Here is a 25,680-nt window from a genome sequence, read left to right as displayed (position 1 = left end):
GGCATTGGAATATGCAGCACCATGCTCTGTGGTTATCAAGATTTCCGTTTTAAACTCTCAGATTCAATTGCAAGATATAATGCTTTTACATATGTTTCTAAACGTAGATTGCAAAGTTACTTTGCTCACTGATACATTCGTCTAGGTCTACATACATAGACGTCTGAGAGTATTTGGCAGAGAATGGCAACAACAGTACGAAGGATACAGATGAATTGGTAAACCGGAAAGTACATTGGGGGTATGGACACAGTCAGGGGATGAGTGTTTTTTTTTAAAGTACTGTATTTTAAAGCTACATTTGGACATATTACACCTTTTTGACTGAAACAGCACTTTCATCGACAAATAACTCACATGTTTGGATCCAAAATCTCCCTGAGATGTGTCCAATACTACTCAGTGTCTCCATGCCATTCAAAAGGACCCCTGTTGTGCGTGCAGTAATGCTGTGTCCGCAATCCGGGGCAGTGTCTTGGCATGAATGGAGGTTCATATTAGTTTAGGCATGCGTCATTGCCAGATTATTGCTCAGTCGGACGTTAGAGCGTCCGGGATGGATTCACACGAGCTTGCTGAGTTAATATAGTCAGTAGGGGAATGGTTCCCTCTATAAAATGGCCACCAGATTTTTCTGACATTGTTAAATGGTAAATCATATTGTGCTTCCTTCCTTACATATATTGGCCTAAGCCCAGTCGCTCTGAAAAGAAAACCACGTTGCAAAGTTCCGATTTCGGATCGATTTCGCCGCCATTTTAGGTTCATCCACCATTTTCATTTCTGTTCAGATGTAACTCTGTGTTCTAAAATGGTGGACAGTGTTTCCCGCTTGTAACCGAGCCTTCCTGAACTTTGCACCATAGTTAATGGTTAGACTGTCCGTTGGCCGAATGTTTAGGCTGAGTAAAGAGACCTTGTCCCATGCTTGACTAAGTCTGATCCGCGAACATTCATCGAAACAATGTGAAACAAAGAGTGAACATGGACACTGGCTGAACTGCATTGTGAGGGACATGTGTTAAGGCTTACTGTTGAATCCAAGAATACACTGTTGCCATTGTAACTTGTTTGTATGTAAACCAAAGATGTAAAATGTATAAAATGCACAAATGTCTAGATGTCCAGTACCTCTCACTTCTCACACTGAAGGGCTGGTATTCGCTGTGATGTACTGAGGGCCAGATAGCTATCTTTTTTGTTCTTTGTAACTGTGCAGTAATAGAATAAAGATTTGTGAATCTTTATAAGCCCGTCTTTGGTGTATTTCCTTTTGTGGTACTCAGCCTCGATAATTCCTTGCTTTTACAACATGAGCCACGTATTGGTGAGAGGTTTTAGTCCTCACACGTGACAAAGTCACGTTATATTTGGAGAGTCCACCTCACAGGATTTCATCCTGGAAGTTTCTGCATTATGCGCAGCTCCGTTTGAGCGATTTTGAAGAAGAGTATTCTCTTTCATTTTAAGATAGGGGACACTATATTGGTTCCATTTCATGTTTATGAGCGTCACTCTAGTACACAAGTATAACTTTTGATTTACATGTGCCCCATGGTTTACATTTGTAGATCTTGGATCATTCTTTTTCAAGATTGTTGGCAGAATATGAACCGTGGAATGCCTCACATACGTCTGTCGCATGGGAAAGGGTGCATCTAAGGTAGGTGGACATTTTCCAAATGGTTACACACTTTGCCTTTGGGTTGTATGTGAATATGCATTCATACTTATCCTCAATTTCAGTTCCCTTGAAAGAGAGAGAGACGGGTCCTCGCTGACAGTTGTGACGATTGGGCAACCGGAGTACCGGCTATGATTGGTTTAGGTAGGTGCCACACAGTTTATTTGACATATAATAAGGAACCTTTGGTATGGTTCAAGGGCACATATTTTTGTTGGCAACCTGGGTGTTGGTTCACCCATCTTTTGCTATGTTAGGCAGAATTGAAGGCAGTACCCTCCGGGAACACCACACACAATTATGACTACAGGTGTAAGCAAAAACCAACCTTTGGTATAAGTCTGTTCTACACACTTTTGGTAGTGAGCTGAGGAGCCAGGCTTATCTCAAGAGGGAATGTGAGCAGTAGAAGAAGTTACACAGAAGTATCACAATCACAGTGGTTTATCTAGACACTTACACTCAAGGTTTCTTGGAAAAAAATGCTTTTATTTACAGAGTCATTTAGAAAACCTTCTCTAGTAGAAATCAACTCAATATTAAACACCTATATACTACAGTATCAAACTCTAAGTTATAAAGACAGTTTGAGCTCCCCAAAAAAAGGAGCCAAATGGCACTTCAGTACTTTAAAATAGGAATAAAAAGCATACTTCTTTTAGATAATGCAAAGGTTCAATGTACCATGAGGGTCAGATCTATTCAATAGGCCAGGCGAAAGGGTCAATTCAATTCAATAAGCCAGGCCAAAGTCAATAGTCAATAGTCTAGTGTTCTTGGATAGGACAGCCACAGTTTTCCTACAAACGGAGAAGTCTTTGTAAATGTGTTTAGAAGTTGTTCAGATGATAATGAAAGATATGCTGGGTCACACGATGATTAGGCCTGTGAGTTGGGAAAGTTTCACAAACTTCCACCGCGAGAGTTAGGATCTCTCAACCGGATGCACAGTACCTTAAAGTGGAGCAAAAAAATGCAGCTGAAGACGTTGGTTCCTGGCAGGTCCTGCAGGTCTCGCTTTTCCTGAGTCTCAGTCATGGGGACAAGAGGGAGGATGTCAGGGGATTCCTGCACTGCACAGGATCGTCGTTGGAGCAAACAAAATGGCGTCACTTCAGCTCAATTAGCTGTGGCTTCCAAACACAAACTGGTGTCCTTCTTCCTGGTTAACCTTAACCAGCTCTAAGAATGGTATCCAGGCGTTTGCTGAGTTGATTGGTCCCACCAACTCAAAAGAAGAAGCCGTCCTTGAAGGAGCTCCTCTGTCGATTGAAGATCTGGAAATTTGGGGTTACAGCAGGGCTCTGCCGGGAAAACCAACGGTCCAGTGGTTGCAGCACCTGTCCTCTTCCAGCTCATCTTCAGTTCTTTCGTTCCAGTGGTCGACTTTGCCTTCCAGTCCTGTAGAGTCGCCTTTAAACAGTTTTCTCCAATTCATTCCAGCCTAGCTGTCACTCTCCCAGCAGGGTGGCTGTCCTTGCCGGACAGTCAGAGAGCCAATCACGCCAGAGGGTATTTGGCTCTCCTAGGAGACCAAACACAGGGAGTTTTGGCACCTCCCTCACTTCCTGCCCACCCTAGACACTCAGACACCATGGGCGGACTTCAGTCCTGAAGCCTGCCAAAGGCTCATGAACAAAGGGACCAAACCGGGTTTGGCGTGCAGAGTTAAACACCAGAAGGACCTTTCCATAAAGAAACGGTTAAAAAAGATGACCAGAGTCTGTTTTTACAGGGGGGTCTTGGGCGCCATATTGAAAAACATGGCTGCCCCGATTTTTAGCTGCCGATGTTCGCTGTCGTGAAAAATTATGGTAGTTAATTATAAAACCACTGCCATCAGCTATTTCAATAGGAAAGGGTAGCTTTGGACAGCTACAAGAGTGTTTAGACATAGGGGATACTATGTAACCCCTCCAGCACTCTATAGGAAGATAGTTTGTGCTTGTTCTATGAATTTAGAAAGAGTAGTAAAGTCAATTTAACTTTACATTCTCTGGGGAACGGTAGTTCATCCCAGAGAAGGTATTTAAACCTTGGGGAGTCCAAAGGACACCCCTGTGCCACTGCACTAAAGATGCTGTGTGAAACACAATAAAAATATGGTGCCTATGTGGTTATCTAAAACTCCATAACCAAGGAACACAAGAGTAAAACACACATCAAAATACCCAAGAGAGTGTGAAAAAGGCTCACACTCTCTCCAGGGGGAAAAAAAAAGTCCTCAGAATCCAGCAAAGTTGCTGGGCGTCTCTAAAATGAAGGGAAATAAGCACATTTCTGATAATTCTCCATAACACTTGTCCCCCCCAGGCTAAGGGACAGGAGGATTTAATCCACCCCTGGATGAATCTCTTTATTCCAGTCGGTCAAACATTCTGGAGAGACCATCAGCATGTTGGTGATTACACCCTGACCTGTGTTCAATGGTAAAATCACACCATTGGAGGCTGATTGACCATCTCAATAGTTTTGGGTTCTCCTCTTTCATCTGCATTAACCATCTCAAGGGTTGGTGGTCTGTCTGAATCACAAAGGAATGGTTGAAACTTCTTCAGTGACCACACAATAGCAAAACATTCTCTTTCCATGGTTGCCCACCTTGTTTCTGGTTCCTTCAACTTCATGCTAATGAAGCAGATGGGGTGCTCCCTGCCTTTCGCATCGAGCTGCCTCAAAACTGCACCTATACCTGTATTGGAGGCATCTGTCTGCACAATTAAGGTTTGGCTTTAGTCAGGAGCTCTTAGGACTGGAGCTTGACAAAGGGCTTTCTTAAGTCCTTCAAATGCCTTACTGCACTCCTCATTCCATCTGACCTTTTTAGGAAATTTGGGTGAGGAGACTGCATTTAAGGGAGAAGCTATGGACCCAAAGTTCTCAATGAAGTTCCTATAATAACCAGTGAGACCTAAGAAGGCTCTCACTTGGGTTTGAGTAGTTGTGGTGGCCCTGACGTGTACAGCTTGTACTTTGCTAGGCAATGGCCTGATTTCACCTCCTCCTATCTCATGTCCAAGGTAGACCACTTTGCTCTGACCAATTTGACATTTACTTGCCTTTATGGTCAGATGGGCCTGCTTGAGAGCCTGCAAAACATATCCTAAGTGGTCAACATGTTCTTTCCAAGTAGGGCTGAACACTGCAATGTAATCCAAGTATGCCATACAGAAGTCCTCCACCCCATTCAGACCTTGATTAACCATCATTTGGAATGTTGCGGGTGCATTCTTCAGTCCAAAAGGCATTAGCTTAAACTGGTAGAGGCTGGCTGGGGTTGTAAATGCAGCTTTTTCCTTGGCATGGTCTGCCAGGGCTATTTGCCAATAGCCTGACGTTAGGTCAAATGCACTGAGGTACTTGGCTGAACCAAGTTTATCCACCAGATCATCTGTCCTAGGTAAAGGATGGGTATCAGTCTTTGTGACTGCAATAAGAGCTCTATAGTCCACACAGAATGTCAACTCCATGGACCCTGCCTTTGGTACTAGTACAACTAGACTAGGCCATGGACTTGTAGCAGGGTCTATTACCCTGAGATCAATCATCTTGTTGACCTCTTCCTTTATGTGGGTTCTAACATTATCTGACATCCTGAAACCTCTGCTTTTAATAGGTAAACAGTCACCAGTGAGAATATCATGCTGGCCCAAGGGGTCAAGCCTGGTGATAGTGAAAACAGGGAGGCAAACTGATTTAACAGAAACTTGCACTCCTCCTGTTGTTCCAGTGTCAGATTAGAAGAGAGATTAACTCCTTCTATTTTCTCATCTAAAGGGTGTCCCCTGAGGAGATGAGGTAGAGGTTCACTCTCTTCCTCCTCTTGAGCTGAAGCTAGAAGCAAAGAACTTCTGGTCCGGTGACAGAAGCCTTTAGGCGGTTGGTATGAAAGACTCTGGGAGCCTCCTTAGGATTGCCTAAATCCACCAGAGAGTTGACCTCTCCAAGTTTGCCCACAACCTTGTTATTCATTTGTCCTGTAAGACCCTCTGCCTTGTAGGAACCATAACTAAAACTTGCTGGTCTTGCATAAATTCAACCATGTTGGCCTTGTGGTCATGCCAATGCTTCACCAGAGCCTGACCTGCTTTTAAGTTATCTGATGCTTCTGTCATCATGTGTGTCATTCTCCACCGGAGACCTAACACATAGGGCCTCATTCCGATGTTGGTGGTAGCCGTGGTGCTAATAACGCCATGGCTACCCCCTTACTGAACACCGGGTCCGGGTTCCTCAAATGAGGAATTACTGGGCAATTCCAACCTTGGAGGACCCTGTAATTCTTCATTCAAGGAACCTGGACCCGGTACCTCCCCATTCCCATTTGAGCCCCCACAGGGCTCAATGGGAATGGGGAGAATGCTGGTCCTTTAGCGGCTCCCACTAAGGGTGCCTGGTAAATCCAGCCGCCTTTAGCGGGACCCGCTAAAGGACCTCATAATGCGGAGGTAAGGGGTCAACGGCACCGGCACCATTACCGGCGCTGTTAACCCCTTACCTCCAACCTCGTAGTGGCCCCCATAGTCAGTGACCCTCACTGGCTTGGGGCAAGGAGCACTCTCCAACCCCACTTAATTAGGGCCAATGGACCTCTAACTGGTTGACCATAGAGAAGCTCAAAGGGACTAAATCCAACTCCCTCCCGAGGGACTTCTCTGTAACCAAAGAGAAGGTATGGCAGTAGAAGGTTCCACTTTCTTCTAAGGGGTTCCTCTAAAGCACCTATCGTGCTCTTCATAGTACAGTTAAACCTCTCTATCAATCCATTCATCTGAGGATGGTAGGCAGTTGAGAACTTGTAAGTCACTCCACAGTTCTTCCACATGGCCTGCATGCAGTGGGACACAAAATTAGATCACCTGTCAGAGATGACTTCCTTAGGAAAACCTACCCTGGTAAAGAAATACCATGTAGGGCCTTGACAACAGCCTGAGCTGTAAAAGTCCTCATAGGTATGGCTTCAGGGTACCTAGTAGCATGGTCTACTACAACCAATATAAAGGGGTAGCCTGAAGAGGTTGGAGGGTCTAAGGGACCAACACTGTTGATTCCTACCCTCTCAAAAGGAACTCCCACCACTGGGAGAGGCACTGAGGGTGCCACAGTCTTGGCTCCACTCTTGTCAGATGTCTAAGAAGTGTGACAGCTCCTACAGAATTTGTCTGCATCAGACCCCAACTTAGGCCAGTAGAAATACAGAGAAAGCCTTTCTTTTGTCTCCTTGAAACTCAAGTGACCAGCCAAAGGAATCTCATGGGCTAACTGTAGGAACTGTTGTCTGCTTTCCAGAGGCACTAAACATTTTCTGTAGTCCCCTGGAATAGACTCAGTAGGTTCACTGTAGAAGAGGTCATCTTCCCAGTACAACCTATGCTTCCCTGGCTGTTGTCCTTCCAGCTGGGAAGCTGCCTGTTGGCGAAGACCTGTAAGAGTAGGCACGCTCTTTGACCTCTGCTGAAGTCTGCCCTACAGGGTCCACCTTCTGCCAGTAAAGACTGCAGCTCAGGATGGTCTCTAGGATCCAGATCTCTAACAGGGCCAAGGTTTTCTTCCACCTATGATTCCTCAGCAGCTGATTCCTGGTTGGTTCTCCCACTCAGCCTCATCTGGTGGAGTAGTCACAGATGTGACTTTAGATAGTCTCTGGGATGTCCTTGTTGGTAGCACAGGAGTGCTTTCTGGTTTACTCTTTGAGACCTTGGGTTTCTCCTTCGGCTCATTCTTTTTTGAAATTGCAGTCAGTAACTCCTGTGGGCTGGGTGTTATAGTTTCTTCTACAACAACCTCTGGTGATACATCTGATGTACTCTCCCTGGCCCTCCTTGTCTGCTCCTGTTTCCTTTTGCTGGAAAGCCCGGGGGTGCTTGATACAACTCCTAGAGTTTTTAAGTCATTCCCCAACAGAACTCTCTCAGGAACCTAACTCTTCACACTAAAAGGTATCTTTACAGTCATGTCATTGCAGTGTATGAGAGCTGGTAATTGTGGAAGCATTTGAACAGGGCCTCCACCAAGTTTAGTGAGGTATTTGGGTGCCTTAGCAACATCCTCTACCTTGAAAAAAGATTCATCCACTACAGTAATGCTGGACCCAGTGTCTCTAATGGCAGGGGTCTCCTGACCATGGACAAGAACACTGTCTTTATAATACTCTTTAGTATTGTCAGGGATGGAATTATAGACATCTAACTTGTGTTGTTCCCACAGACCCAGGGACACTAATGAAACACTGGCTGAGACGTTCATGGGTTCCTCAGCAAGTAGGTGAACGTTTCCACTTGCCATTTGTACTTCTTCCTCTGGGGAGAAGGCTAAGGAGACAGTGTGGATCCCTGAAGGTTTACCCTTACATCTGTGATCCCCTTTCACAATGTCAGTAGACCCACAAGCATAACATTTTCCAAATGTTTTGACAAATGAGGATTTCTGCTGACCTCCTTCTGGTTTGGCATCAGAGGTTTCACTAGCCTGATTCAGTTTCCCTTGTGTCTTGCCCTCCTTATGGTTGGGGCCCTCTTTTGGAATAGAGGTATTAGAAATATCTTTTGTAACTTTCTTGTGCTGCTTCCCCTCATCCTTCTTCTGAGTTACCCCAGAATCCTTGTGAGTAGCTCTCTTGGCAACACACAAGTCATCAGCCTTTGCCAACTTCTTTGGATCAAGTTCCTTAGAGTTAGCCAAATGCTGTCTCAGCTCAGGAGAGCAGGCATCAAAAATAGATTCCAACAAAAATAGATTTCTCATTCCTTCAAAGGTGTTAACCCTGTAACCCTTTAACTAACCATCGAAGTTTTTCAAACATTCACACACCCAATTAGCTCAAGTGGTACCATCATGCTTTTTGAAGGTCCTAACCCTCTTAAGGTACTGGGAAGGAGTTCTCCCAAATCTAGCTATTAAACCTAGCTTAACATTTGTATACTCCAATCTTTCAAGTTCCCCCACCTTGATTACAGCATTGGTTACAACCTGGGGGAGCCTAGACAAAAGCCAAGGAATCAACTGATTCCCTGTGAAACCCTGAATCCCATAGTTATACTCAAAATCAGCCAACCAATCCAACATATCAAGTCTCACCTCATATATACTCACAGCTTCTTTAGGCGTGCAAGGCCTCTTAGGACTGGAAGTCCTAGAAGACTCTGAGAGAGAACCATCATCAAGAGTCAATTTCTTAATTTCAAGTGCATGATTCAATTCCATTTCTCTGAGTTTGAGTTCTTGATGTTTGTTTTCAGGTTTGCATTTGGAGCCTTTTGAATTCTAACTCAAGTCTCATCTTTTCAAGAGAGACACATTCTGGACTCAGTACTGGTAGGGTCCCTGTGGCTAAAGGTTGAGGCCCAAGAGCAGGAAGAAGGTTAGTGGGGCTCACATCCTGAGACTCCTCTGACTCTTCTGCCTCTTCAATAATATTAGAGTTAGACTCTACATTATAATTTTCATCATCCACATTATCCACATGTGGCGAGACATTGAGGGTTACAGCCCAATTTCTCAATCTTTGGTGATCCGACAATCTTTCAATAAATTCATGTTTCATTCCTTTAACAGCAACGTTCCTAACTTTACACATATTTCAGTTGATTTACCATAAGAATGATTAGGCCTTCCTGGTACATTGAACCTTTGCATTATCTAAAAGAAGTGTATCTAACCCTTTGTACAAACCTATGCTGTTTAGTCCTATTTTAAAGTAATGAAGTGCCATTTAGCTCCTTTGTCTTTATAACTTAGAGTTTGTTACTGTAGTATATTGGTGTTTAATATTGAGTTGATTTCTACTAGTGAAGGTTTTCTAAATGACTGTGTACATAAATGTTTAAGTATTTTTTATCAAGAAACCTTGAGTGTAAGTGTCTACTTGACCCACGATGATTGTGATACCTCTGTGTAACTTCTTCTGCTGCTCACATTCCCTCTTGAGATAAGCCTGGCTGCTCAGCTCACTACCAAAAGTGTGTGGTAAAGACTTATACCAAAGGTTGGTTTTTGCCTACACCTGTAGACCTAATTGTGTGTGGTGCTCCCATAGGGTACTGCCTGCAATTCTGCCTAACAGGCTATCAGAATTTTCCTGTTTCCGGTATGTACCCTGGGGATCGTGGTAATGTAGCACTTGACCCGTTGCAATTTAGTGAAGGTTGTGAACCTATGGAAGACTCAGGGGATGGCGCACTAGACTGTGAACCCTTGGCATGAGGTTTTGCTCTCTTACAACTGGTGTGGTGGTGTGGTATATATTGAACTGAATACAAATTAGACATTACATATGGAATTGTTTGTGTATTTGATATTTTCAGTTTAGCTCCTGAAGAAGGGTTTTTTTACCAAAACGTGTCGAACATCGACTGAAGTTTTGTCTCACATATTCATTTGGAACATTGGAAGATTAAAGACTGGTTATTTGTTCTTCTTTTTTTAACTGTGTGAAGTCATCTGTGTATTTAATCTCTGAAGTATTTTCATCCAGATTTCTGGCATTAAGGTGTGCAGCCGATGGGAGGGCTCATAGATCGGGCTCTTTTCTTTGTATATCACTTTCACCACACTCCCACTCCCAACCTTTCTCGCGCCAGCTCTTGGCCAATCGTCGTCACCGTACAACACCCCAGCATAAAAGTGCTGCCCCCACCTATCTCTGACTCAAAGTTCCCAAAACCTAGCTCGAAAGATCTCACTCACTGTACACCACTAATCTCACCTCTACCTGAACAGACCAGTCCACAATCCAATTGCAGCCCTCACAAAGGAACTAGCATCAGAACAGCTCTCATTAATGCGAGACCTCTAACTGCCCATGTCCTCAACATCTGTGACCTGCTCACTGCCAATGATTTGGATCTATTGCCCATCACTGAAATATGGCTACATTCTGCCTCTGGCCCTTCCCTATCATTGGCTATCCCCAAAAATTACACTATCTATTGCACTGTGCTTTCCTTCGAAGATGACATAACACACCTGCTATCATCTGAAACAAAGCCTTCCCCCAGAATCATCCTTCTGGATGACATTAACATAGGTCATAACAATAGCACTGACTCCAATGCCCTGGCCCTAGCAAGCGCTTACGAAGCACTAGGCTTCACCCAATGTATGATGAGCCTGACCCACAACAAAGGCAGAATACTAGATTGGGTACCTGATCGCAACTGTAACATTAGCATCACCTCGAATGCTAAATGCGTATGGTCTGATCGCAATGTAATTTCCTTCAGCATCTCTGTTGCAAAATTTCGGATGTCACCTGCGTCTCTCCCTGCCATACTCTCCAGAAATGCTAGGAACATCACCCCGGAAAGTATTGTGCCTCTAATAACCGCTCTCACCAGCCCACAACCCTCATCAAGTAATCCTAACATGCTAGTTGACACCTATAATCTATCCTTACTACAGGCATTAGATGCCATAGCCCCTCTGGGAACATGTAAGGTGAAACCTTAATCCCATATTAATACTTGGCTCACACCAGTCCTCAAAATACACTGTACAAATAAACGTGCCGCTGAATCGGCATGGAGGAATGATCCTTCAGCCGCTAACAAAACTCACTTCACCATGTTAACAAAAGATTGCAGACAGGCTAAAATTTAAGCAAAAAGCTCCACCTATTATGCTAGAATCACCAATGCCAAATCATCTACTAGAGAGCTGTTCAATATTCTAAGGGAATTGGAATCTCTCGTGCCCCCTTCACAAAACTGCACCAAAGATTTAATTTGGTGCACAATCATTCAAACAGCCCATCAGGCTAAAATTGCCTTACTGCAAAAAAAGATCATAGCTAAGAAAAACAACCTGACTTTATCATGTCCTGCAGCTGTGTTAAAGCCCTCTCCAGCGCAAAACACCAAGGAACTGTTCAACTTGAAACCAGTCTCAATTCTGGAGGTAACACAAATTGTAAAAGGCCTAAAACCCTCCAGAGGCCAAGGGGACATATGCCCACCTGCAGTCATAAAAGATTGTACTGAAGCACTTGCTGCATTCATTACCACTCTTATCAACGCCTCGTTCACCAGCAGCTCAATGCCAGCCAGCCTAAAAGACACCTTGGTCCTAATCGCTACTAAAGAAACCTATGCTAGACCCTAACATCCCCACCAACCTTTACCCCATCACATGTGTCCCGTTCCTTCTGAAAATTTTAGACACCGCTGCCTACCTGCAAATACATTCTCACCTTTAATCCAACAACGTCCTGTGGTTGCACCATTCAGGATTCTGGCCGGGTCACGGTTTGGAAACAACACTTTTCGACCTAAAAAAATCAAATGGACGCCTACAAAGACGCTGGGAAAATGGCTCTCCTTCTCTTGTTGGACCTTTCTGCGGCCTTTCATCTGGTTGATCATCAAATTCTCTGCAATCACCTAGCCTCAGCTGTCAATTTCTCAACTGAGGCAAACACGTTATTTATTTATTTATTTTATTGTTCATTTATAACACGCTTAATACCAGCGAGTGGTTTCTAAACGCGGGATCGGGATTCAAACAAGAATGACAAGAGTTTTCTCACCTACAGCCTCTGCCCAGCCCACCCCAGTCCCATGCAGTATACCACAGTAATCTTGTGTCTCACCTACCCTGAACAAAGTATTCACAAAGTCAGTGTTTGACCTTCTGGACACTCAGGGTGTCTGCTACACAAACTATGCGGACGATACTCAGAATCTCCTGGCCATTACAGGCGACCATTGCACTGAATATACGGCTCTAGGAGAAATCTATCTTACCATCCAGACCTGGATGGCACATCACTCTCTATGCCTCAACTAAGACATGACCAAGCTGCTCTTCCACAATCTCAGCTAAACAATCTTGATAGAGCCCACAATCATTATGTATTGACGGCAATACCATCACAGTCGCTCACAAAGTCAAAACCTTGGGGATCTACCTGGACTTGAAACTGTCACTAGCTAAGCAAGTGATTGCAATTGCCTCCTCAGCAGCATTTACTACAAACTGTATCAATGCAAGCAGACCCTTCCTCTCGCCTGACAGTTGCATCACACTAGCAAGAGCCCTAATAGGATCCACACTTGACTACCAAAACTCACTATTTGCTGGCACTTGTGCTCAAAACTTCAACACATTACAAGTGATTCAAAACAGTGCCTTAAGAGCAGCCTTGAACATCCCCCAAAAAAATATCATATACATGCAGTCAGAAAGAAAGTGCATTGGCTACCTATCCGAGACTCTGATCAAATCTCTGGCTATCACCGACAAGTGCATCGCCACCAATGCCCCAAGATATCTTTCCTCTAAATTCACGATTTGTCAATCCAACAGATCTACCCACTCCTCATACATACAATGTCTCTCTGTTCCGAAATTCAACCAGCAAAGATCTGGTGGGATGAGCATCCCTGTAATTGCAGCTAAGAATTCAGAATGCATTGCTGTCCTCGCTAAGAGCTTAACTCTCATACTGTGCCTTCAACAAGCAATTTAAAATGTGGCTATTCGGTGCAAAAAACAAGAATACAGATCCAACCATCTTCCTTCAACAAACTGACAATTGAAGTGCTACTAGCAAATTCCTATGCGCACTACGTAACTTTATCTCTGTGGACCCTAACTTCTCTTATGCAGCAAATTAACTTCTATGCATGTAATATCTTTACGTGGTTTGAGCTGAATTTGTGTATGTAGCCAGCGCCTTGATGCCCCTGGGTTTGGCGTGCTCTACAAGTGACAAAGTAAAATAAATAAAATAAAATAAAACAAAATCCAGAATTTTGCTTTTGGGTAATTCAGAAAAAAAATGACCGATTTGTGAATTCTGTTGTGAATGGTATGTCAATCCATATGTAATTGCAGAGGGCAGGACCCTCGACGTTCTAAGTGGGCTTGGATTACCAACTACCTCAGAAGCAGATCTGCTTCTGCTAATTGCCCTGATTATTGAGGATGAGGTGGTGGCTACTGTGGCAGGGTTGTCAAAGGGGAAAGCTACTGGACTAGTTGGCCTTCCAATTGATCTCTATAAGTCGCTGGTGGAATAATTGGTTCCTAGACACACTGCTGTTTTTAATGAGGCTTGGGAAGTGGGTTCTCTACCAAGCTCTATGTTCATCATCAATATAATAGTTTTATCTAAGATCATCAGGGATCCCAAGGAGTGCAGAACTTATAGGCCGATCTCCCATAACTAATACAGATGCAAAAATACTTGCCAAATCTCTGGCACCTCGTTTGGAGTACATTCTACCCAAACTGGTCCATCTGGACCAGACAGGCTTCATATGAAATAGGCATTTGTGTGATGATATGATGCGATTGCTGAATGGAATTGGTCACGAGGCAGATCAAGATGACATCATATTGCCTCTTGATGCTGAAAAGGTATTTGATAAAGTCAGGTGTGATTATATGTTCTCAGTCATCTGGATTTTTGACATTGAGGGATATTTTCTAGTTATTGTGGGGCTTCTCTATCAAAACTCATGGGTGTTGGTGGTCACAAAATGGGTACAGCTCAGCTCCTTTTGCTCTGCATTCAGACACACGCCAAGGCTGTCCACTGCTGCTGCTACTTTATACCTTAGCCATCGAGACACTAGTAGCTATGGTCAGATTCGACACAAATCTGGATGGCATAGTCCATATGGGGGTGGAATATTGCATATCCCTTTATGCAGATGATGTCCTGTTGTATATCTTACTCCGCAAGAACTAGTTTCAATCCTTTGTAGTCGTATCAAGCACCATTTAGCGCGGCACCCCATTGTAGATCCTTCTCTCCACTACTGGTCTCAACGACTGAAAAAGGCAGGGTGTGAAGACATCATGAAGCAAGGCACAGAAAACAGACTTGAAGCTCATAATAAGATGGTTTATTAAATCAAGTGTCAGGATGGTTGAAGGCCAAACTTGCCCTATGATAAGGTGGGATTTCCCTACCGGAACGAAACTAAGGAAAGTCTGAGTCTGAAAGTTCAACTTAAAAGTCTGTCTGTGCCCACAACCTATCCATACCCTCACAACTACAGCTAAACAATGTGTAGGGATCTCAGTAAGGAAAGAAATGCTGATTAACACAACATTCTGAGCTTCTTCCAGCTCATAGCTTTCCCCTTCAGCTCCTTTCCCCAAGTTCAAGAAAGTTCCACAATTCCTTGAGGATCCCCTCCCCAAGTCTAAAGCAACACAGTTCCACACAATACTAGGGGTTCCCATCCGCAAGTTCAAAGCAATACAGTTCCATACAATCCCCGGGATTCCCTTCCCCAAGTTCAAGGAATTACAGTTCAACAGAAAGGGGTCTTGAGGCTATATCCTCAAGACAGTATTGCAGTTCAGCAAGTCTCAGGATTCCCGCCCCCAAGACTTCAAAGTAGCAACTTATACTGGTCTCAGTCTTCCAAGGTTTAACACAAATCAAAGTCAACTTGACACTCCTGGATTGCATTAACAGTTCATTCACAGTGGGCCTCATTCAGAGTTTGCTGGTCAGGAAACAAGGGTGCCTGTAAACTCACCGGCACCCTTGTTTCCGGATCAGCAAACTCTGTGTCTGCCTACCGTGGCTGCTGTGCCCCACAGGTATGACCCTGCTGGGCACAGCGACCATGGTAGGCAGATCCTCCTGTGTCCCCACACCCACAGAGTCCTATAGGACTCAATGGGAATGGAATCTAACAATTTGCTGATGCCTGACTTCCTGGGCTGCCTGACTCGTAATGAGCCAGTAGCACTGGCAGGGTTACTGCCGGACCTGTACTGAGACCCAATGTATTTTGCTTGCAAAATGCATGGTGCCCTGGTCTAGGCGCAGTTGTCAGACCACACAGTCCACTCATAATAGGTCACGCAACCAGGAACCTCAGGTGTTTTAGCCCACACAGGTTTTGGGTGTAGTTCCACACTCTCCTGGCTCCTCCAGATTAGCCTCTTGGCTTTAACTCAATGTGTCTCACATGATATGCCAGTCATGGGCCTTGCTGCACTGTATGTATTCACAAAGTACACTTTGCGGTGGTCTTATTTCATTCCCCACATTTCCGTCACACCCTTTCACTCATATTTGATCTGTCACTTGGTAATTGGACCATTCCAATTTAACTTTCAATAATTTGTAGCTTTGCTCTCAAAGTTTTCATTTCATTTGGTATTCAAAATTGCTACATTTTCATTCAGTTCTGTATTCAATATTTAGGCTCTTTCCATTATTATTTACTTTTCTGCTTGATTTCCATGCCACCCGTAACTTTGAGTTTGTACAATGTCTTTTCAGTTAATTCAGCATTCATTCTGCATATGTCCAGCCCCCTTTGAGCTCCCCAGTCTCGAGTGAGGCTCTCTTTCATTCACCGGTCCCCGGCGGTCCTGTTGGGTAGATGCGCTGGACTCCTTCTGCTCCGCTTGCTGGCTGGCTTTCAATTGTGAACCCCGCTTGCACTGGTAATTCTTCTCAGGGATTGCTGGCAGTTTCGCTCTGTTGCCATGGATGCTGTCAATGGTTCTTGTTCCTTTTCCATGTACACAGCTCCAGCTGCATTTCTCGGACCAAGGAGGCTTCCCCGCCTGAGGACTCTCAATGGCCCAACTTCTCTTGGGCTCAACGGGTCTCCAGGGTTGTCTGCCGGCATTCTGGTGTTGCTGAAGGACCAACCACAGATGCCTCCTCACAAGCAGGGTCCCCTGCTAATTTATCCCATGCAGGCATCCCTGTTGGTCCCGTTGCTTCTGTGTACCCCTTTGCTGCTCTCTTAGTCTCCTCTTTTACACCTGCAACCCTTTGACAGGTTGCAGGTGTGGGCTGCTAATTGGACTTGCCTGACCAGAGTTAGAGGGACATGTATGAATTTCAGTATACTATTTAGGCAGCTTCTTTGTCTCAGTACTAGAGAGGTGAAAGGAGTTACTGGTGTTCACTACTCCTAGTCACCTCTTCCTCGTCCCAGTATTGTTATAGGAAATATATGGGGAAATGATTGAAGATGTCTGATAATAGCCCATAAAGGCAGAGGGAGGGTTAGGTTGGTCTTAAATAGGGAAAGGGGAATACCATGTCTCTCCTGTGGGTACCCCACTCTCAATCCCCAAGGGCCCTCCACCCAGGTGATCCTCCCTCGCTTCTCCATCCCCAGGGTCGGGATCCAAAAGTGATGGCCTTGCCCTGGTCATCTGAAGAAGAGAATCCAGTTGGAGTAGGAGTGAGAATACCCTCAGGTTTCTCTCAGGGGTTGACATCAAATCAATACTGCCCTGGTTTAGCCTTGGGGCACTCTTTTTGACAGGCTCAAGGGCGCACGGAACTTTGGTGCGATTAGACGTTTGACGGCAAGTGTGCATAATGAGCTTCTTTGAAGAGGCAAAACCGATACCTTTTGCACAGGCTAGGGCAGTGCTGGGGCTGGCGCCGACTGCTTGGCTAGAACATCAGGCTGTGGGCTAATGGATCATGTCCCAGATTTCGGAGTTACCTTTGCTCATGAGCCCCTGAGTTTTTAATTGAAATTGGCAGTGGATCAATCAGTCTTCCCTAAACTTAGGTCTGTTTACCTTCTCAGTATCTCGAACAAGCTGGGGAGGAATCATGTGCTGGCAAAGAATGGGCTGAGGATTTAGATACTCAGCTAGACAGCGCAGACATGTAAACATACTTCTCACTGAATAAAGACATCACAAACAATATAAGTAACAGGGAGATACAATTTAAAATCATGCAGCGATATCACAATACTCCAGTTAGGTTGTTTGCAATGAAATTGTTTATGTTCCCAGATTGCAGGACGGGAGGTGGAGAACGAGGAACATTAGGACATTTATTCTGGTCCTACGCCGTTGTCCATAGGTTCTGGGGGGTGGTGAATGACTAATTGAATGCGATTCTGGGGTTGTCCCCAAGGTTGAGGCCTGCATCTATACTGTTTGAGGTTGATGTGGAAGACTGGCACAACAACGCTAATGTGGTTACATTATTGCATGTTATGGTATTTGCGGCTCGCAAAGCCACACTCCTCAAATGGCAGGATCCGGAAGGACCGAACAAGAATGCTTGGGAGGGATTAGTCTCCAGACTATGTGCACATGAGCGTCAGGCTTATGTGAACCGTCGAGGTTCTTATTAGGCAGGGTAATTGTGAAAATTGTTTGAACAGTTCATTGAGCCATCTCAAGGATGCATGAGGAGAGGCCATGTGCAAATGAGTGTTCAGTGTGTTGTGCCAACTACTGAGTGATACCTCTCTGCAGCCAACGTGTACAGAAGACGGGTCATATGAATAGAGACTATGGCCCTCATTACGACCCTGGCGGAAAGGGGTTTCCGCCGGCGTAAACCATGGCGCCCCTTTCCGCCTGAGTACGAGTTCCCGTAGCGCCATGGTGATTTTTACGCCTGCTTTTTGCAGGCGGTAAAATCCATGGCGCTAAGGGACCTTGTTGTTAATTACGCCACCGTAAATTACGGTGGCGTAATTAACGCCTTCCCCACTCCCATTATACCCTATGGGGCAAAAATGGGAATGGGGAAGGGTAAATGGGGATTGGGGACTTACCGCCCCGCCAAGGTCGGAATGGGGCGGTAAGTCCGCCAACCACCATGGCGGAGTTGGCAGCTTAGCGCCATGGACCATGGTGCAAATAGCACCATGGATCTCCGCCAAGGTCGTAATGAGGGCCTATGTGCATTAGTGACTTATGCACAGATCAATATGGAGCTCTGATTTGTGGAAAAGTGACTGACATCTATTCCCTTGCATTTTTCCTTTTCCCTAATGTACAAAATATTTCCTGTTTTTAATATTGATTCATAGTGTGGGGGGCGAGGGGGGTAATTTGGGATTTATTGGAAGGTGGGGTGGGTAGTTGGGGGTTTTGGTCGGTATATTTGGGATGGTGGTTTTCCCTATTATATTTACCTTTACAGCGACCTTCTGCTTCTCTTTAATAAAAAGATTAACATTTGTAAAAAAAACAATGATAGAAAAAATATCACATCATTTACCAAAAAAGGTATTATGTATGCACAAAAGAAACAATCCAAAACTAAAAATGACAATGCTAGCATTAGTACACACGACTCAACTGGTACACACATCACAGTAACATTTGACAAAGTCAGCCTTTAATACAACTAACTACAAATGTTGCATACAACAGAGCCAGTTTAGCTTTCTAAATGCTCATACAACAAATACAACAAACATTAATATACACTTATATATACATGCACTTCAACTGATATCACAAGTAGTTTTACCCACACATATTTACAATTTGAGAAAGACAAGATCCTTATCAGCTGTTGTTGTCTAACTTTGTTACTATGCAACTATTGACAAGTAGCATCAATCAATCAATAGTTGATATAGGATGAAAAGCAATGTTGCTCTTGCCTGTCAATCGAACACCAGCAAACACAAAATGCAAATGGCATTTTAAAACATATGTGTGAGGTATAACACGTTTAATTTAACGATAATAACATTAATTATAATAATTCCTGAAGCAATGTTTGTGGAATTCTGCCTGTACTACTGAAATAGCAGCAATATTGCCAGAATGTTATGGATTTTCAAGATTGCCACAAGGGGTAAGGTAAATGATCACATACAGTAATCTGTGCCTCAATTCTGCTGAACTCATATCCATTTCTTTCATGGATACCACTGACCCCATCTTACTGTACTGAGCCTTCCATTCCAAGCACACAGTAGCAGGGCCTATTGCCTAACACACTACTTAAATGTGTTCGTTCAATATCTCTGTCTGTACTTGCGCAATTGACAATGTTTGTATTATTTAAAGCCAGACTAGAGGTAATGGATGCTGAAAATGATTCTTCTTCCCTTGTTGGGATAATGCATGTTTTGCATACATTTAAGGTGGCATTCGTCACATTTCACGCATTAAACTGAGGCACAATGGTCTCTTATATGTAAGATGTGTCAGACAAGTACAGTGTGAATAATTAGCACTTTACAATTCAAACTTGGTAAATATGTCAGTAACATGTCAATTGATAGTACTTTGGTGGAGACAAGATGGAGCTGTGACAACGTATGTGGGCTGTATTAAATGGGTATTCAGATAACGTGTTTTGGGCAGAAGGTGAGAAACAAACAAACAGTGCTAGTATGCACAACTCTGCGACTCTGGGGAGGTGCTGCTGATTTCTGTTTTAGCAGGTAAAGAAAATGCAAATTGTTGATGTACTCCGTGGGGAGAGAGTCCAGAATGAGAAGAAAAGTGATACGTGTGCTGCATTCTGGGAAACGGAGGCTAATCCCAAACCACCACAGCAATAAGAGGAACACATTGATAGCCTCTTCTCTGAGGCGGAAAGAGGAGCAATGAAGGGTACAAGAGAGAGAGCGAGAGAAAAAGCGAGAAAGAGAGGGGGAGAGAAAGAGAGAGAGAGAGTCTGAGAGAGAAAGAGAGAGAGAGAGAGAGAGAGAGAGAGAGAGAGAGAGAGAGAGAGAGAGAATGCGAGGTATAAACCCAGAAATTGATTACAACATAAAAAGGGTTAATAAATGGTGCAATCTCAGATATGGCATGAATGTAATGAAGGAGCAGGAAGACAATGGTTGTGTTGTGAGAAAAGTATGGGCGGAGCCCAGAGTGAGAAGAGAGATGAAGAGTGGCCGAAAGATCTAGAAAGGCCTTCTATACACTGACCTTCATGAATCTCTTAGTTAAAATGAAAGTTTCATAGTTCTCCTTGAGACACCCGATCACAGCTAGGGAGGAGGATTTTGGTGATGTTATTCTGATTTAATTTTCGCACTTGAGAATAATGAAGGATTCTTTTTGCTCAGCTGCCATGTTTTGTAGCAATGTTTTGTAGAATAATAGGACAAGGGGCCTGTCTCCTGGCAGCATCGTCTGGCACACAGTGAACGTGTCGAAACAAATGGATTTAAATGCATTGTCCCTTTTGCATCTTGCAGGTTAAAATATAATGAAAGAAATGTTAACCCGGGAGCTTTTCTCTTTGGATAATTAATACATGTTTGAACAGAAAAAAAGACGTTTTGTGATTAAATCTATTTGAAGTTGATGTGTGCATCGATATTATAATGTATAGAGAACTTTAGGTGTTAAGGCCAGCCAGAATATATGTATGAACAATTGTATTATTATTAAACGATTCATGTTGTACTTTAATACTAGCAAAACGTACCCGTGCTCCGAGCCGGTTCTGTGGACAGACATGATGACAACATTCTCAATTGTTGAAAATCAATCATCCTCTAGGTCGTTTTTCTGATTCACGTATAGCTTCATGTGCTTTGCACTCTGAATTAAACTGCACTGCGAATGGTTGCGTGTGGCTGGCTGATATACTCCATAGCAGAGGTTATTAGAAGGCGAGAGTTGCGTGCTGCTGCAAACTTGGATGTACTGTGCTATCTCTCCACCTGTTGCCTCACTGTGGTGTGATGCAGTCCATTGTGGTGCAAATGTCCCAGAAACCGTGTATTCAGGGTTGAGAAATGGTCCTTCTACGACCACATTGATGTTTTGCTAATTTCAGGCAAAAGTCTCATGTGTGAAGGTGCTGAAATTCGGCGACAGGGGTAGGGTATCCAAATGTTATGTAGCCAGTAATGTCTGGAGGGTCCTAAAAGATAATTATGCAACATTTGATGCAGTTTGGTGAAACAGTGTGGAATTGTATAAGGAATAACGCTTTGCCAAGCAACAAAGCCACAAATAAATGTAGAGTTTTGCTGGAATATAGGGAAAGTGGTGGGGTGTCCTAAAGTCATGTGGCCAGTGTTGTTCAGAGGGTCCTAGCAGGTACCTAGGCAACATTTGGTGCAGATTGGTGAAACAGTGTGGAATTGTATAAGGAACAACGCTTCGCCAAGCCACAACTCCACACACAAACTTTGACTTTTGCTGAAATCCGGGGAACGGGTTCCACATGTCATGTAGCCAATATTGTCCAGAAGGTCCTAACAGGAAACTGTGCAGAATCTACTGCAGATTAGTGAAACACTGTGGAATTATAAAAAGAACAACACTTTGTCAAGACATAAACCCACACATTTTCACTTTTATAAATAAAGATAGGATAATCATAAAAGAGTTGTTTTAGCTAATGAAATTCTTTACATAAGAGTTATTTTCTGACTCAATGGTACACATTTGCTCCACTTCAGAATATAACTCCCTGCCGTCATTTGAACCTATAACCTGTAGGTCTACCAGGACTTGTGTCTGCTGCAGGCCATTATCCACCTGAACTATCTTACTGGTGCACTTGGACCAGAAAAGTGCATTGAACGTCCCTTTTAGCACTTTGAAACTCATTGCTGAGTTTAGAGGACTGCAGGGAGATTTGTGGATTTTCAAAGGCAGTTGTCAGGGTTTCTGAACCTGTCAAACGTCTCCAAGATCTTTAAATAATGATTGAGAGGCCAGTGAGGTTATTTGTGGAAAGTGTGAGCATGCCTTTCAATGGCTATGAATCTAATAGGTGGCAACAGCTGGCAAATAGTATGTAAACCAGTGTGTATGATCCTAGTGCCTGACGATTTCTTATCCATTGTCTATAAAAAGCCGGAATTGATGGCTATGTCAATGCTGTTTTTGAGATTTCCACTGTCAATTAGCATGCCTACCTGTGAGTGATCGCAAGCCAGCAGTACTAGGCTTCTCATATCTCTGTGCATTGAGTACACATCACACAATCCTGACAATATTACTTTCATTAAGTTAGATGCAAGATTTGATTTTCTAAAGTATGAAAATGAAAGGCAAAATTGATAATAACTAAATATCTCAGGTGTGTCCCGGCAGCCGACGATGTCTGAATGTTTCTTCAAGCTATTAAGGATTGAGCTTTTAGACCGAAGTAATTGCAAATTTAATTAAGAACAGCAGTAACTTGCTTCCCAAGCAGAATATGCAGAAAAATACATTACACTTTAATGACCAGCCAGGTGTTTAAATTCTGCATCTCCTAATAAAAGTGGCACAATTGCCTGCTGTGTAATAAAACCCATCTTTAGCCAGGATGTGACTGTGTTCCTACCACTAAGTTCCTCCACCAGCTCAATCACACTCTATCTAAAATAAGGATGACATTATTTTAGTTAGTGTTTTATGACTGGTCTTAGCTGAAAACTCCATTGGTTACCATGAGTTACAGAGCTACATGTCATGTTTCCATGTGCTCGCTGAGCTGCATTGCAGATCTGCCTAATATGCAATGGATCTCATGCTGTTCCGCGGTTGTCAGTCCAGCATTCAATGACAACCACTTGAAAGATGAGATCTCAGAATTAACTTCCTGGAGGCAGTGAAATGAGGGGTGATTGTCTTCTTTGCGATGTCTCCAGTTCGAGAATACCATCTCAGCTAAAGCAAGATGCGGATGCGAGATCGAAGATAGACTACAAGTCTGTGAATTTCCACATGTGAGGAGTTCGTTTTTTTCCCTTATAAGGCATTGCTAATGACAATTATTTCATATTAGAACCGTATAGACCATGGAAGGAGCCCTTATCACAGGATAAAGACCTATCCCCAAGATATGACCAACAGCAACTCCAAGGGGTATACATTGGGGAATGTTCATTATGTCAAGTGATAATGACCCCTCCTGAGTTCTACAAAGCTATTAGCACACAGTAGCATAGCAATACCAGTTTTGGAGTTTTGGTGGTGAAGTAAAAACATTAGTTTAATAGTGAATACATTACATAGAAAAATATGTTTGTAAAGGAAGGTGTGGTTATTTTTCAGCATTTATATAACAAGGTTGGCTTTATAAGGGTGGTAATACATTGTAAGCTTGCTTGAACTAGAACTTTTTAAACAAGAAAATGAATTAGGAGAACTAAAATTTAAAGATTTCTCTTTACAAAAGTTTAAGCAGTTTTCAGTTGTTTTGCTTTCACTTTGTTGCATTAAATTGGATGTTCTCTGTCACATTGAAGGTGCAGTGAAAAAGATCCTCCGACAGAACGAGTGAAAAAATGAAAAATATCTTTATGGGAAATTGTTTCTTGCTTTCTCCTGTCCCTTAACTGCTTCTGAAGACAGAATATTTGCAGTACAGTCATGGACATTATGAACGTGTTTAGGCTTGCTATTCTAAATAGACTATCTTCGTAACCTCTGTACCCATACTGGTTTAAGGCTGTCTGCATCGGATATATGTCATTGTTGTTGTCTGTTTCTTTATTCCTTATTTTGCATTTTTTGCTTAGTTTATCGTTTACTTTCGGAGTGAATGTGATGTGATTGCTATATAAGAGTTAGGGTGTGCAGTGTGTTTTCTTTCTTTCTCTTCAAATTGGTTTTCACGTGAAGCCATTTTTGTGTCCTCACTATGAGATCATTAAGGTTTGTTTAGGCATAGTTGGCAACATGAAGTATTGTGATCACTCTTGCCATGTGTTGATGTTTTGTGATGGTTTTCTTTGACATTCCTAATTTTTGTTTCTGAAAAAATGAATGCATTCTTGATATTAAATTGATTTTTTGAAATTATTTTTTTTCCTGCATCCACCCTGTTGGTCCCAGGTTTCCAAAAGAAATCCTGTAAATTACAGACTGTGCATTATTTTTTGTGTGCTGCTAGAGAAGCCTCAGACCTTTGTCTGAACAAATGCAACCTTTGCTTGACCATCCTTTTTTGCTTGTTATTATGTACAGCCCTTGGCTGCTAGGGTCACTTGCTTTGAATACATTCTTAATTAGTTCACTTATTCACTGTGGGCCTCATCACGAGTTGGGCGTTAATGCCGGCGGTATTACCGCCGGCACTATTAGCCCTACTGCCAAACCCCTGCCACTATTAGCGCCGGATCACAGGTTTGGCGGAACACTTAGTGCCCATTCCGCATTGGGCCCATTCGGGAATTCCTCATTTCCCATTGGGCCCAATGGGGAAAATTTGCGCTATTACCGCCTGCGGATTTCCCGCCAGCGGTAATAGCGCCGGAAATCGGCAAATGTGCCGTGGATTTCCCCCCAGCCTATAGCTGGGGGGAAATCCGCCAAGGCCATGATCTGGCGGACCCTTAAATGCGGCGGTAATAGACCTACTGACGTATTTAAGGGTTACCACCAGATTCGTGATGAGGCCCTGTGTCTTTGAAATTGTCACTGTGCAACCCGAGGACCCCTACCCCAACTATGTCGGAATTAGAAACCCTAAGTTATACCGACACCCAAATACAGTCTGCTATTAGTGGACCCTCCATATTTTATCTGCCCAATGGCGGATTAGTCGACACTTTGGTTACCGCTGACAAACTCCTGCGCCTCAAAAAGAAAGGCTTCACAACGAGCTACATGGTCATCTACTCAAAGAGTATTTGAAATCCAATTAAATCAATATAATTCCATTAGGCCTGCAAATTCAAACTGTACCTGCAGTCTTTCTTGAAGATCAGGAGTAGAAAACTTGTTTCAGTCACATTGCCACGAAGTGCAGCCATGATCTCATGCTGTTGACCATCAACAGAGCAGAGCGGTTGTCTGAGAAATATAAACAGGAACTAGATGCCCAAGAGGCATCTTTCTTAGCGAATCCCCTAATTACAGTCTCTCTAGAAAAAACTGAACGCTATCAACAAAGAGTGGGAGACGTTCAAAAACTTCAATCTCCACAAGAAATTGACTAAATTACAGATTGATATCACCAATTTTTTTAAAGAAAAGATTTACCCTTATCTGTTAGCAGACTATCAACCTCCACGTTGGAACATGCAGTTTACTAACAAACCTCAGAAAAACTAATGTTGAGTGACATTCTCAGACACAAGCTCATTTAGTGATGACCCCGGTTACTCCAACATTGGACCTTTGACCAGTGGCAATCCCTTACATTTTTTAGAATGTGGTCAGCCACATAGCAGACTCCAAACCTCCAACACAAGGCAATGGGACTTCCCGAGGTAGAAGTCTCGATATTGAATCTATCTCATCACAAGCTCATCAGTGCCGAAGAATCAGTCCTCAAAAAGGGCCTTAGGTTTGTGCCCACTCAGACAAATTCTCTCACCAATACA

Source organism: Ambystoma mexicanum, chromosome 2q (genome assembly GCF_040938575.1).
Source record: "Ambystoma mexicanum isolate Mex_15411 chromosome 2q, UKY_AmexF1_1, whole genome shotgun sequence".
In the NCBI taxonomy this organism is placed as follows: Eukaryota; Metazoa; Chordata; class Amphibia; order Caudata; family Ambystomatidae; genus Ambystoma; species Ambystoma mexicanum.
Note: the sequence above shows the minus strand (reverse complement) of the source record.